General features: G+C 43.4%; 1 long non-coding RNA gene across 1 annotated transcript in view; it reads left to right on the top strand.

Moving 5' to 3' along the window:
* LOC133280464 (uncharacterized) overlaps positions 1-15531 on the top strand; it is a 157613-nt gene that overhangs the window by 16685 nt on the left and 125397 nt on the right. The window contains exon 2 of the long non-coding RNA XR_009747179.1: positions 1443-1536. This is a non-coding gene — a long non-coding RNA (uncharacterized LOC133280464). The remainder of the gene's footprint in view (positions 1-1442; positions 1537-15531) is intronic.

Below are 15531 nucleotides of genomic sequence, written 5' to 3'. Positions count from 1 at the left end.
ACTGGAAGGTCAGCAGATGGGGTTATACCTGACCACAGCGATGTGAAAAATTTCAACTACGAAACTGAATTTTCACGTTTCTTTTTTGTTTCTTCCCCCCCTCCATCTCTGAGGGCATGCAGGGCCCTGGGGTGCTGCACAGTGCCATCACTGACTAGCCCAATGGCAGGTTTTAGGTGCCCAAAAGGTAGGAGCACCATGAAGGCAAGCCCACAGAGGAGCAACTGGGAGGGGGAGACACTCCAGCCGGGCAGGGCTCTAATATGCACATAGCTGTTGCCTTCTCTGACTTCTGGTTAACCTCTGCATGGGAGTTGGAGCTGCAGCTGCCCTACAGTGCCAGGTGACTGGAATGGGAGGCCCAGCTCCTCTTGGGAGAACCTATGATGAGGCATGGAGATGACCCATTCAGCAAGAAAGGACATAGTGGTATGTCCTGGAAGACATCATCTTATTAGGAGGAGAAAAGAACCAGGGGATACACATATAATAGCTCCCATGAATATTCGCTGAGTTAAATGCAAGCCTCATATGTGAAATTCCACTGTGGACCTGGGTCTGATTTTGAATCATGCAGAGGTCACATGAGGTTTTTATAGGGACTTTGAACCATTTCATTATTGTTTATGACTTTTGGGGGTGTTTTTTTTCTCTTGGTTGGCTGGGTTTTTTTTTAATCTCCAAATTGACTGGGATTTGTGCCTGAAGCTTTTTGAGCTCATGCTTCCTGAAAGCTCTGCCTAGGAAGATAAAGAGGAAGGATTGTTTTGATATCTTGGTAACAAACTACGTCCTCTATCAGTTTGACTTATTAGATAAGAGCCCGGTTTGGTGTTGGGAAGCATGTGCTATAATCTCACCTGATTGTATTAGGCAGCCTTTGCTAATCATTTCGTCTCCTTCTGCCTCTTCTTTGTCGCTTGTAAATTGAGGCTGATGATGCTCGCCTCCCTTTGTAACACACTTTAAAACCCACAGAAGATGATTGCTGTGGATGATCAAAGGGAAGTCTGATTGCGCTGTTCAATACATCAAAAATGTGTTTTATTACACGAGTTCTACTACTGGAAAGCTTGAATTTGCATTTACAGTGGTATGAGTCTGATTGAAAGCTCACTGACGTCAATGCAAGGGTTTACATTGATTTCAAAGGATGTTAAATGAAGCTTTATATAAAGATGCATGCTTCATTTTTTTTTTTCCTTTCTTCTGACTGCTGTATTTGCCTTTTGCCCAAACTGGCACTTAATTCACTTGAACTATCAGAGGATATTTAATGGATATCAAATATGGCAGTGGCTGTTCTGGTTCTGCAGCAAGAACAGGGAGAGGGCCTCCACAAACACTCGGAGAAAAGTTCTGCTCATAGTCATCTTTTGTTATGTTGGGCTTCAAAGTCTATTAGAAAATAATAGAGCTCTTCCTCATTTCCCAAATCACAGCAGAAGCATCACTGTAAGATGAGAACTGGAATCCCAAGCTTCAGATGAGAGTCTTTCTCTTCAGGCTACAGAGCTGTCTGCCTGGTCTGTCATGGTAAATCACTCCCAGTGATTGAATGGCAGTCATTCAATATGCTAAGAAGAAACAGCATGCTTGGGCACATAAAATACATAGGTATATGTATTTACCAAGGAAAAAAACAACCCATGATGTAAGATCTTGAATTGATAGGCCAAGAAAAGATCAGCTGTCCCTTCCCATGTGTTTACACTGTTCAAGGAGCTTTTTATGCAGTAGGGTAGGTGTAAACATGAAACCTTTACCCTTGACATTCAGACTGTCCATACATGACCTACAATCGCAGTGAGGCATACATGTATTAGTGAACACTTCTTAGACTGCCTCCAAAGACACTGCTCTCCCTTCAACACATAGAAATAAAGCAGTTAGAGTCTTCCTCACTAGATTGTTTTTCCTGCCAGCCAAGCCTTGATGTTTAAGATCTCCAACTATCCCTTTAGAGGCAAGTAGTAATACTGACAATTTTATTTATTATTTAACTGATTGCAGTTATACAGGAGCTTTATTGTCCTATTTTTTGTAGCAACTCAAAGACAAATGCTGGGGTCAGCAGAGAATCAGACCAAAAGCTGCAAACTGTGGCTGGGACATGAGGCTGCCATGGACAAAGAGATGTGGACAAATTTGCCATGGACAAATCCTTAACAGTGGAATGACAGCTCGAACATTGTCTTGGCAATTCCCTTGTGGAACTTTTGAAGGAGAGATGGTCACTTACTCATTTTCTTTTGGTGTGTATTCTGGTTCTTGACTCTAACCTGAATCCAGGCATTGCCTGGCTGGGATTGCTGAATTACCCTAATTTCAAAGTACCTTTCTCAGGGTCAGTCCACCTGAAATGTGCTCTTTTCCTACTGCAAGGTAGTTTATTCACCATTCATTAGAATAACCACAGTTAAAGACAGCAGCAATTATGGATAAGGTTTGATGAACATCTACACTATTTTCTCAAGCTTCAAAATCAAATTGCTCTTTTCATCGTTGCACTGAGGAATATGATAGATCAGAGACATTAATAAAGACATTTGCAAGCCTCAGTTCCTTCAGAAGTAAGGCTGTAGTCTTATGGGCAGTCCCAGAGCTTTTTACTTCATCTCATGCTTATCTTTCAGAGAATGGCATGATCTTCCCTCCCACCTCTCTGCCAGGCCACTTATCTCTGACTTTTTGCTATAGAACAACCCTTTAAATGAAGGGTTCCCGTGTTTTTTATCATGACCTGCTTTGCTGTTGATGTTTTAAAGAGGCTGTTGTCTCCAAGATATTTGCTTGAATATTTCATGCTTAACTTTGACTTACTGACACTGCAGTCACCGAGGCAGTCAGTGGTAAAAGAGTTCTGCAGTAACTTCTCTCTGAGAGTCCTTGAGTTGGGCATAGCATTGTGTAGACAGGGGCAAACTGGGAGTGTATTGTGCTTAGTTAACTTGAATGTCAGAGAACCTTAGGCATTTTGATGTATGCTTTTCATTTTGCCTTACAGTACCTTCTACTTGTATTTCAGAGATGACTAAAGCGAGACACAAAGTGTTAATGGCTTATTTGTGGAAATGCTATGAGTGAGTGATGCAGCTGGCAGGAGGCTCCTGGAGTTTTCCCTCAGTTCCTTTATCCCAGCTTGAGTTTAGGGAGCCCCAATTCCCCCCAGCAGGCAGCAGTTCTTCCTCTGCTGTTCACCCTGGGGAAAGATCTTAGCATTGTACAACAGGATGAGTTCAGCTGGCTGGAGAGCCAAGTGTTTGGCTCATCGGAGCCGAGGAGGAGGCAGAGCATCAATCCCAGCAACCCTGGGCTTGCCTTTAACTCTCAGAAATGCCCTGAGTGTGTTTTATGTCTCAGGTGAGCTTTAGGTCTCTCTTTCAGGTACCAAAGAAAAGAAGATATCCTATCTTAGAGATTTGTTGAGGGAGCAGGACCTGAGTTTGATAGACTGGCACAGCAAAGCCAGCCTACCTCAGGAACAGAAAGAAGGAAGTTTTATTGTCTTAATTTCCCTGATGTTACCATTTCTGCTGGATTAAACAGACTAAGTGTGGCCAGGCTACAACAAGCAGGTTAATACAGAGCCTGGCTTTCAGGTGCACAGCTTGCTGGTCCTGTGATACCTAGTTCTTAAAGATTGTGATTAAAAATCTTTTTCCTGGGAAAATCCACAATCAAAGTGGAATGTCTCTTCCTTCACGCTTTGTCTGTCAGCACCAGAGCAAAATGGGAGGGTTTTAGGGTTCAAAATGTGTCTATCAGCTTAGATGTTCTATTATACCCTTATGGGGAGCAATGGGGAGGTGGGGAGTGGCTGTTTTGGCAGTTAAAACCTGTAAGAGCAGGGGAAATGGATAGGAAAGCTACCACAAGCACCCAGCATCAGGGCATGGAGGTGTGGGGAAGCAGGACAGGACAGCTCAGAGGGTGCTGGGACCAACTCTAGTCACGGCACAGTACAACTGCTGGCCACAGGCTAAAGTTTCCCAAGGACCCCACAGCTGCCCCTTGTCTTCAGAGGGAGCAGCACATCATGCTTTCAGAAACCTGCCCCACTTGATCTCAAAACATTGGAGACTGGGAGAAAGGGCATTTTATGATATGTGTCAGTTCACCTTTTCCTTTTTGCCCTGGCCTTTTCAGATATCATTGCTGAGGAGGAGTTGAGCCATGTATTGAATCCTAATGTGGATGTTTGCTGCTTCCAAGAAACGACTCTTTCAGCAATTAGCATAGCAGATGTGCAAAGGTATATCCATATGGAGCTACTGTGAGGCCATGGGGTAGCACAGTAGCCTCAGAAATGGGTTAAAAGGATAACTTTGAGGGCATTATATTGATTTCAATTTTTAACTTTTGGGTTACAAGCAGAATTGCTTGGAGCATATATATGGATGTAAGTGATTAGCTCTTGTCTTGCAAAGGTCAAGACAATTCCCCAGAGGTAACTATAACACAAAGTCCACTGTAGAGCCGATTTGGAGCATAGCTTTCAGATGACCTCTTTTTGGTTTTTTTTCTTCTTAATTTAAGATTTTTGATGAGGGAATATCCATCACAAACTATGGGATACAGAATCCAAATGATCAGTTATTCCACTTTTGCTGTGTGTTCTATTTCTAGGATGAATTTGCCTAGCTGCATCTTTTGTCACTTGATTCCAGCTATATTTTTGGTTGCTGGATGTAAGAGCCATTAGTTATGGCAGTTGTGCGAGTTGTTGATTAAACTGTGATGAAAACATTTGTAATGTTCTCTTTCCTAAATTAAATAGGCTGAACTGTGTACACCCCTCATCCATTAACTGTTTTCATTATTCACTGATCCCTTTACAGTTTTTCAGCTGCTTTCTAAGCATGTGGGTACCATAATGGAGCACAGCAGTAGTTGCAACAGAGCCAAATGAGAGGTTGTTTGGCTTCTTGATATTCCCCTAGTTGCATGCTTTAAATATACTGATCACAGTAGGTCACAGTGGATTTGACAATTGCCATAAACATTAGCCTTTTTTAACAGTTGCTGGTTCCTTGGTGTGTGGCCTTGGTTCCTTCCTTTGGTGTTCTGGAGTGGGAGCTGTTTTCTTGTACTTGGATCACCAGCAATTCAGGTCACCAAGCATCAGTGGCTGTCCTTACTGTTCTTTAGAGCTTTCTCTCATTTGTAACCCTGGATCAAGAGTGATTTTGCTTGTGCTGCGTGGTCACTGACAGAAGATACTAAATAATACTGGAGGAGGACTGCTTCCTACAGAAACCCACAAAACCCCACCTATGTTTGGAAATGATCTCTCAGTGACTACTGCAGCTGAAGATCTGAGTGCTGTCTAGATTAAAAGCTGCTTGACATGTGCCATATGGATATCTGGTGGTGTTATCTGGTCCAGAAGCAAACTATTGCGGAAGGGTAAAAACTATATTACCTCTGTTATAAAGTCTTACACCAGTTATCCTCTTGTCTTGGCCAAAATTGGACTGCTCTGGTACCACATATGTATTCTTGTACTCTCCTGGAGCTTCCCTAACACTTAAAGGTTTGAAAGTTCAGCTTCAGTGATCTAAACAACCCCTGTGACAGCTGTCTTTGAAACCTGAAACCACGTAAGCTTTCGTTAAACCTTTTCCTGTTATTTTATAATGCAGGTGATTTCATCACCAAACGAAACAAGCCAATGTTTTTCTGTAGCAGAGAAATAGCTATCGACTACTGCTGTATTTTCTTTGGTACTACTAATAACTCCACTGTTTCTGTATCGTTTTCTTTTCTTAGCATCCTCGGAAAATCCCAATCCTCCTTATTTAGTGCTAAATTCAGTTTCATTTTTCAACTGTCTATAATCTTCTATTTAAATCTGTATTACCAGTTAACAACTTCCTCACTTGGCTATGTGTTACAGTTTGGAGTTTTTATACTGTTTCAAGTGTACAGTTGCTCACTTCTCTTTAAGCCAAAGGCTTTTTTTGAGGGAATGTGGAATCTTCATTTGTAGGTTATTTAGTAAAATGCTCTTAAGTAACGATAACTCATGTTTTTATGTGTCTTTTTTTCCCCATCTCACTGTCAAATATTTTCAGCTGCGTACAGTGGCAGGAAGTGGAGTAATATCAGTGGTTTGGGCTGTACGTTTGTGATGTTCAAAATGAACAGCCCAAGCACTTGCATGTACCAAAATGTAAACACTTGGTTTCTGTTTTGGTCTTGTGTTTCTTTGTTATCTGCCAGATCTAGTCAAGATACAGCCTTTTTGAGTCAGGAAATGGTTTGAATTGTTGTTGATAACTTCAGAAATATGGGTGTGTGTTCTGGCAGTTTGACACCTCCAAAACAAGATCCTCATGCTGAAATCCTGGTTGCAATGCTACAGCTTTCTCATGTATTAGAGAGGGACTCTTCAGGAGCTCGTTGCCTTTGTTCGCTCACATGATGTGGAGGTCTGTAGGAGATAACGACTCATTAATCTGTCCTGTATTATTTCAGAGCATTGACTCATATTTGTATTTGTTGCTGCGATGTCAATGACAACATAGCACTGTATTTGACAGAAAAAGCTACTTCTTCCAATTAAAACCTCTCTGTATACACAGTTGTAGCTAAGAACAGATCTTACTGTTTTCCCCAGGCTGTCACAGATCTTTTTTTCTATCTTCTTTATTCCTTCCTTTCTCTCTAATAACCTGTTTCTGTCTTGTGATATTTACATGCTGCTCCCAATAACATTTATAATGTATAAGCCTCACTTCCAGTGCACTGAAATATCAAAATAATGTGCAAAGAGCATGACGCAGTCATTGCAGCTTTGATATTGCTTTATTTTTAGTTGTCCTCCCTACACAGAGCAGCACGACATCTTCTGTCAGCTCTTGCTACCAGGTTTCTTAGCCGGCATTGCCTGAGGCCAAAATGATTACAGATTTGTACTTTTGAGGTATACTGTTCACTGGGGCCTATCTGCTTAAGATTGCAATGAGATGTTAGCAGCAACGACTCCCAAAAGAGCTGGGTTTTTCCCACTAAATATATTAGCTGCAGATTAAGCAACAGTTTCACTTCAGCCTTTTTGCATCTTAATCAAGATGTGTGAAATGACGTTGACTTAAAAGCAACAGGGCAAACAGTAATGAAAGAAATATTTACTTCTTTCTGGCATTAGTTCCAGTTAGCAGCTCACTAGCTCTCATTGGCTACTTTTCTCAGCAATTCAGGGCTTTTAAAAGAGAACAGAAATGTCACCAGCATGGAAGCCAAATCACCAACTTTAGACAGCAGATGAGTGGCAGAGTAGGAGGTAGGGTCACATTTTCTAATCCCAGTGTCTAAAATGTTGCTTTATGCCTTACCTTGAGGAGGCTAAAAGGTATTCTGCCAGTCTAATGTATACCCAACAGTTGCATACCCAGAGCTGCTCTCCAGTGGGCTATGGGAAGCAAAAAGACCAGCCACTGCAGGATGTGGTTGGTTGCCACGAGGCAATGCTGTGGGGACAGTTGGGATGCAAAACTCTGTCTGCCCCATCCTAACCTTCCCAATAATTGCTCTGTGTGAAATTTTCCCAGTTTCCACTCCCAGATCACCAGCGATTTTGTTGTATATTGCAGGAATTGAATGAGCTGAGGCTGCTGAGGGATGGTATGTATCACGGGACACTGCGGGTGCTATTTCTGTGGAAAGGCTTGAGGCTTGTGTGTGTATTTCTGTTCTTACATTCTGTATGAAACCTAATCTAAACCTAATCTAAATCACTTCAGTAACAGTTTGGAACTGCCAGAAGACTTCTTTGAAAACTTTCATGAGATCAGGTGGTTTTTATAGATAAAACACCTTCTGACTTTAGTAGAAATCAAAAGTCCTAAGTTTATGCCATGCTTTCTGAATTCCGGGGCGGGGGTGCTGTATTTTTAGTCATGCTATTAACACTGCAAACTCTAGCCTGTCAGCTCTCCAGTGAGCATTTAAGCTTTTCTGAAAACCTGTAGAGTGTTGGCTTGATGTACTTGACTTGGGATGCCCAGCTCCTGGGCTGGTTTGGTCAAGCATACCCACAGCATGGCTCTTGCCTGCACTCTCACTAAGTGCAATGCCAAGTTCTGCACTGTCTCCTCTAACACAGCCTGCTGGACACAGCCAAAATTGGTAGGCAACTCAAAATACTCAGTGAAAATGTCCTGGCCTTTTCCAGTGCCCATATCTATGGCATATGGGAAATCTCTGCCATTCAGCCATTTATAGTCCTATGTAACATGTGAAAAATTAAATACCTAAAGAAGACTTTCTTAGAAACCAGAGTATATTTGGCATGCTATTTTGACAATCAGTGTTTCAGGGTAAGAATATAAAGATATGGACCACAGCCAGAAAGATAAATGTGTATAGAAACAGCATAATGTGACTGAATCCTATCCAAGACTTCCCAGTACTATGACAGAATAAAGATATATTTCCCTCAGTCAGAGAACTGGCTTCGAGGGATGTGTCCCATGGAAGGAAAATGCTCTTACAAACCCTTGGAGTTAGGAAGGTGTTAAAACCTCAGCCAAAATATGAAGCTGTATTGCATTAGCTTTGGAGAAGTGCAGATTGCCTTTCCTTGGCTAATCTGTCATAGCCATCTGCTGGCTTGCTGTTGTCTCACAGCAAACACAAGCTGGTTTAAGTTAGTTCAGTGGGGGGGTTTAGTTGTGTTTTGGGTTTTGTTTGTTTGTTTTCAATGGAGGGTTAATCTAGTTTACACACTGTGTGCTGTTTGAGGAGAGAGTGCGCTCAAGGAATGTTCAGTTCGTATGCCGTACTGCTCTGTGTTGGAGCCTGCAGGCTACTGGGAGCAGTTCATAGAATAATCCATATTTTAGTGGATTATAAACTCTGAAATGTGACAATATTGGTACTTAAAACATGTTCTGGTTTTGTTATTCTGGCAAAAAAGAAAAAAATCCCCAGGGTGGGCAGAGCCTTCGGTGATGTGGTTTAGTGTGAGGTGTTCCTGCCCATGGCAGGGGGTTGGAACTGGATGATCTTAAGGTTCTTTCCAACCCAAACCATTCTGTGAATCTGTGTTATTGTTGCCCAGTCTATAACAAATCTTCATGTGAAAACAGGCCAGCGGATTAGAGTAGGTGGCTTCCTGGCCAGCATGCCCCATCAGACACAGGATGGGTTTGTTCTCTCAGCCCAGCCATCATGCGGGGGGTGACAAATGTACATGAGAGTTTGAAGGAGGGCACCAAGCTGAGGCTCAAGCAGTGATTTAGGGAATGCAAGCCCTGAACATGGGTCGTGGGCATTTCTGGTGTAAACATGATTAAGAAGCCATGGAGAAATCACTATTTTTAATTAACTTATGAGGAGGAGTCAGAACCATTTGGGCAAGAAGATGAGATGAGAATTGGAGAGAGTAAATAGGTCAAACTCCTCTGTTCACATTGTTCTTGGGACTATCTCACTTGCATGGCTTTATGTGGATAAATAATACAAGCTTTGGCATTGCATACAGGTTGCGTGTGAATGTAACACCCCCTGGAAGTGGAGAGTTTTGCATAAAATCATTTCCCCCACCTGTATGCCTTCAACTCTCTTTGCACATGTTCCACCAAGTTGCCTTGACTGGATGTGCCTGTTACCAGCTCACTTTCTCTGCTGGAGGGAAGCAGAACCAGTTATTCAGCAGCCAGCAAGCCAGCTGTAACAAGAAACTTCATAAATGTCATTAATTTGGAGGCCTGCTCTGCAGCTACGAGTCACTCCAGTTATGTAGGTCCTGCACCTATTTATAACTTAGCAATCTGTCGCTGGGGGCTTTGTGCAATTCTTTGCTACATGCCACATGGGTTGTAATGTAATAGCTGGGTATATTATAAGATTTCCTCTACCACTTTTGAGAAACAGCAGGTGCAGTGTCAGCACACAGCTCTGATAACAAAGCTCAGGTAAGGTGGGAGCTGCTTCGCATAATGCTCCCTCCTGGGAGCCAGCCGGCTCCATTGCATTGTTAGAGATTAAGAAGATAGCGGTTTGTTACCTGCTCCTCTGTGTCAGTGAGCTCTCAGATGGAATTGAACATAAAATCTGAAATGTATTGATGGAGAAGTGTCACTTTGCAGTAATGAAGAGTTGCAATGTTCCCTTATAGTGTTTTCCATGTAAAACCTGGGGAGATCTAACGTCAGTGCCTGTTTCCTACTGATACCGTAGCAGTGCTAGGTGCTGTGTGGATGAAACCCATTTCCCCCCACAAGAAACCCCACAATCTGAGAAGAAATAGTCCAAGACATGCAGTAGATGACAAGGAAATAACAAAATGATGCTAGTCAGCACCACGAACAGAGGATCTAGGGCAGTTGGCAATCTATGAGCTGTCAGGTTCTCAGCGGGTAACTTGTCAAGAGAGCACTGCAACAGAGATGCTTTGTAGATGCTTATATGAGTTTCTCAAAAAGAAAATAGTATATTTTTCCCAAGACAATGTAGACTACAGGGAGGACATGTGGGGCTTTGGAAGTCAAACTGCCAAATAAAATCAGTCTTGGAGGGGCAGGGGGTGAAAAGTGTGGACTGTTTGCTTACGGAGTCCCATATTCTGTCAAATCCAGAAGCAAATGAGACTGGTGCTTGGAGAGAGGAGGGGTTTATTTTGCTCTGTCTGCATGAGGAAACTGAGTGGTAGGAGAGAGAAAAGGATGTGATCTGGTCACTTAAAGGAAATTCTGTTGTCTGCAGTGATATGCTCCTTTTAATCTTCCACTGCTGCTTTTATGTTTTGTCTGTAAATATAAAGCTGATGAGGGGGCTTGCATAGTCGAGCCAGATGCCTTCACATCTGCTTCACAGCAACAGAGATGGTTAAAAGTGATTAGTTGGAAAGCCAATATTTCATAAGTTTCTGGGATGAGATATACCATATTATCAGATTAGAAAATGCTCAAGTTTTGTGTGGGGATAGATTCCTCAAACGTTAAGCATTCACCTATCATGGACCTTGCATTGATTGGGATATGCAGTGCAGAGCATTGTGCTCTGAGGGATGCCAATTATGCCTGTCAGAGCTCTGTGCAGCTCCTGTGGGCTCATTCTGCAGTTCTTGCAGTCAGTGGGAGTATTGGCTGGTGATGCTAAAACAAGAACCCCTCTGGTCTGGGAAAGGCTGGACTTGGATCAGCCTCCTGTGTTGAAGGTAGACCCATCACGCCTGGCCATGTGCAGCACCACGGGAAGGGGAATACATTGCATCTATTATTGGTAGTGACTTGAAGGGATGCCAGCTTACAGGATATCCCCCATGTGAACCTTTGAGGATAGAGGGAAGGCTATTTTGAGCTGTGCCTGCCACATTACCCAAGAAAAGGTTCTCAAACCCACCCCAAAATAATATTTTTTTATTTCTCCTTTTATAAGCCAAAGTTACAGGCTAAGTGGGGCAGGCAAAGAATTCCTCTAGGAAGGCTGGTGGAGGTGGTGTGGGACAAGTACCTGGCAGGGAAGAGAGAGACTGGTATACAGTGGAGAAAGGACAGTGGCACAGGAATGGTGAACTTGGAGGAAATGGAGGGAGCCCAGGAAGGTGGGGGAAAACTGAGACTGGAAAAGGAGCCAAGGTAAGCGAGGAGTCAGCAAGTGAGAGGCTGAGGATAAATAAACCTGCTCTAGAAAGAGGCTGGGAAAGAGCAGGGAGGAAGGATCTGAGCACTGGAGCATGGATCTGAAATGTAGCTAAGCCTCTTTCCTGCACTGCCAGAAAGCATCTGCAGAGCCTGCTGTGAAGACCTTGCTAGCTGAGTGTCATGGGGTGACCCTCTGTAACTGAAGAACAGAGATCTCCTTGGGTATCTGCATCCTCCTGAATCTCAGTGGAGAGACCTGGTGAAGGCAAATTGTCACAGCATGTGGTAGCTGAGATATGGGACACAGCATGGGGAGAAGAGGAAGATTTGCCTCAATAACTCCTTACTGAACGCAACAGAGGCTAGGAAAAAATAGCATAGCATCATATAATTAAGGACTCTGCTATAGTAAACAAGATTAATCTCTCCCTCCAAAGAACTTTCTGAGTTTTTGACTTTTTAGCCTCAGTGCCTTTTGGTAGATATTTGGGGATGCAATAAAGCTGTGAAATGCCGTACAGCAGGAGAGGACAATAACTTTTGCCCACTTTGATGTTTATGGGATTCACAAAAAGACCTCCATTTGACAATCCTTTGTCCTGGCTTTTGAATCCCCTGGTGTTTGTTTTCTAGCATGATGCAATTCCACTTCAAAAAGAGTTTCCAGCTCTAGGGAAACCCAGGCTTTAAACCAGTCAGGCAGATTTTGCCCTTCTCTCCCATGACATCTCTTCCAAGTGAGTATTTTTTTGGTTTGGCCTTTCAAAACAGACAAAAGAATCTGGGGAAATGTAATGATGTCATTTGCATTGTGTCATAAAATGTCATAAAAGGGCAACAATTCATGGGAACCTGCCTGATGCTACAATAACATGAATTTCTCCTGCCTGCAAAACGCTTTGAGGGATGATGCAGCCATTGCAGTGCTGGATGCTATGGAAAGGGCAGGGGCAACAGTTTTGGTGATATTTAACACAGGTTTTATGCATTCCTTTATTTTCCCCTGGTCCACTGGCACCTGAACATTTTGTCCTTTAGAAAATGGGGAAAAGCTGTCCCCAGGGCACTGAATGCTTGGGGTATGTTTGTGGAGGATGGACGTGATTTGCTGTGTGCAGATGCTGACTCTAAATTTGGGGCGGGAATAGATTTTGGTGAAGACTAGCCACCTGGAGCAAAAGAGAAGTGGTTTGATCCAGCACACATGCTTGCTGTATTTACTCAGCATTACAGAGAGATTGAACTGAGATCCATAGGGGATGCTGCTCTGCCAAGCATCCAGGCACGAGGGGATGTCCACGATGAGGTTATGCTGCAGGCAGGAACAATGGAAAAAATACCCTGTAATCCCACCTCTGCCCACACTTCCACCCACAGGCCTGACACAAGAAACCTTCTCAGCCATCCAAACAGTCATCATGGCTAAAACGGGCTGCATTGTTTCCAAAAACTGGATGAAACACCCTTATTTTTATATGGGGTGATTTACACGAAGATCATGGTGTAATCCCACAGCTGTCAGATTCCCTACCAGGAGAGCAGCCACGCACATTAGCTCCCAGGCTGCAAGGTCCTAGGCGTGATAATTTCCAAAGCCTGTCATCTGAGGGGGAGCTGAGGGTTCAACAGCAACAACCAGAAAAAGGGCCAATTGTTCAGAGGCAAATCTTGCCACTTCCCTTCAGCCGAATGCACCGATGGCCAGACAGCAGCAGCGTTGTGATTTATGCTATTGGTTAGAGTTACGCTGCCTAGTTGTTTCTACACTCAGAACAGAGCAATTTAAAAAAAAAAAAAGCATAGAAATGAACAGGCATTAATTCTGTATGTTTTTACAGAACTTATTATGAAATCCTGGGCAATGCAACAGAACTCGTCTTATGTAGGCAGTTCTTGGTGTCCTTTCTGCACTGATGTCTAAGCCTGCTAGTTCTAATTGGAATTATCAGTATGGTTTAGAATCCTGTGGGCAGGTTTATTGCTGTCCTGTGATTCCAAAACTCAAAAACATAAGGGGTACCAAAGAAAATTACATGGGTGCTTGGTCTGATCTAGCGCGGCTGCTCTAAACATCATTTTCTGCTTCTTTTTCCTCCCCTGGGAATGGGGTTAATGCTATGACTGCTTTGCAGTGAAGTATGCGGCTCTAGCCACCCCATGTGTCACAGGAGGCTCCTGGGACTAGCTAACCTGTGCTTGCATTCCTCGTCCCAGGTCCAGGCTTGTTCCAGGACCTGCTTGACTTCTGTCCTTTGGCGTAGAGTAGGTCAGAGTTCTGTTAGGAAATGCATTGGGGCTCACCAAAAAAGGCCCTAAGGAAAACTCTAATGGCCTAGGCACACCTAGAGTCCCTACCTGCAGCTGGAAATATCAGGCTCACCCTAAATCAGGTCCAGCTAGTGCTCTTGGTAGTCTGTAATGTAGAATGACAGCTCTCCTGATCTCGGAGCAGCTCCCAGGCTCATCTGCCCATCTGTGAAGATGCAAGCAGTTGTATTTCCTCTGGGAGATGCTTTAGCTCTTCATGAAAATATGAGATCTGGGTTTCCAGTTCTCTCTAGCAGACAGATGATCCTGAAACAAGGGGCTGTGACATCTACAAAGAGCTGTGAAAGACTAGCCTTTTCCCTCCTCCAAAAGCAACAACACAGATAATGTACTTCATGGTATTTTCTGTAATCCTCCCCCTCCTCAGTGGCCATACTGCAGTAGGAGTCATGAACAGAAGACTCATACAGGGGACACAGATTATCCACGTTGAAAACATTTTGCTTGCTGGGGGTTCAGTTTCAGTGGAAGACATACAGTTTCATTTAAAATGCAACCAGGCCATGGACTCGGTATGAATTTTGTGTCCTCACTATTCTGGTTAATGCTCAAAGCAAGCTGACTTGCCTGTTTTCATCAGGGTTTACAGTCCCCATGTATGTCCACTGCTCGGATGATTTCCCTTTCCTCTTTTTATCCCAGGGAGATCTGATTGTGTCAATCCTGTTACATAGCTCAGCAAATGGGTTGCTGATCTTGCACTCACTAGGAGGGATATTAAAGCATTAAAAGTTGTAAGTAAGAACATACATCCTTAACAAGGGGGGGCAAGAGGCTTTGTGATAACCAGCCCTTCAGTTGAAGTCAGCCTGCATAGCCTGGCACAAGCTATTATGCTCAAACCAGGAGTAGGAAGGGCTCCTCTTCACCCCAAAGGGCATAAAGTCTTCCCATCAGAGCTCACATATCTCTGGTTTGTGTGTATGTTTTATGGGGCAGCAGTCACATATTACACTGTCCTCTATTTACTGGCCTCAGAAGAGGGTAAGGCAGCGCTGTTACTGTGGTGGCCACAGGATGAGGGATGTATCACACAGTGGGAGGAATTTGGGGCTTTCTTGGCTAAGGAGGTGATAGCTGTGACAGACATGCCAGGAGCTGGGTCTGCTCTCAGCACACCATATTTTTCCTAGCAAGAGCGTAACTCATTCCTGGAGGCACCTCTTTGTCTCAAAGCAGCACTAAGCTTTGCTTACAGGGATGAAGCAAATGAAAGACCCCTCTTGGTTTTCTGTACAACCTTCTGGCTTGTACCTAGCCTTATACATCAATCTCAGGCAAAACATTAAAGGACAGACCCCTCTGAATTATACAAGTAACAATGGATGGCCACATAGCACCAGTCTTACTTGCAGGAAAGTCAAATCTGTGCCTCTCGCTCAGCTGTGATGAGTGACCCACTCCCCCTCTTGCGAGACCTCTGGGAAGGACTGCACTTTCTGTTGAAAGGAAAATGTTCTGCCTAAAACTGATGAATTTTGTTTAACTTTTCCTTAGGCTTGTTTTATTTTTTGCTCTGGGATTTTTAAAACATGCTTTTAATTAAAAAGACAGCTTCCTGACCGGTCAGTCCTCACTAACTGTTCAAAGGCTATCCAAGGTCAGTTCT

This window comes from Pezoporus flaviventris, unplaced genomic scaffold (assembly GCF_033815535.1).
Source record: "Pezoporus flaviventris isolate CSIRO_AGI_PZ_B2104156 unplaced genomic scaffold, CSIRO_AGI_Pfla_v1 ptg000083l, whole genome shotgun sequence".
Classification (NCBI taxonomy): domain Eukaryota; kingdom Metazoa; phylum Chordata; class Aves; order Psittaciformes; family Psittacidae; genus Pezoporus; species Pezoporus flaviventris.
The sequence above is the reverse complement of the archived record's forward strand: the minus strand, read 5'-3'. Positions and strand labels throughout refer to the sequence as shown.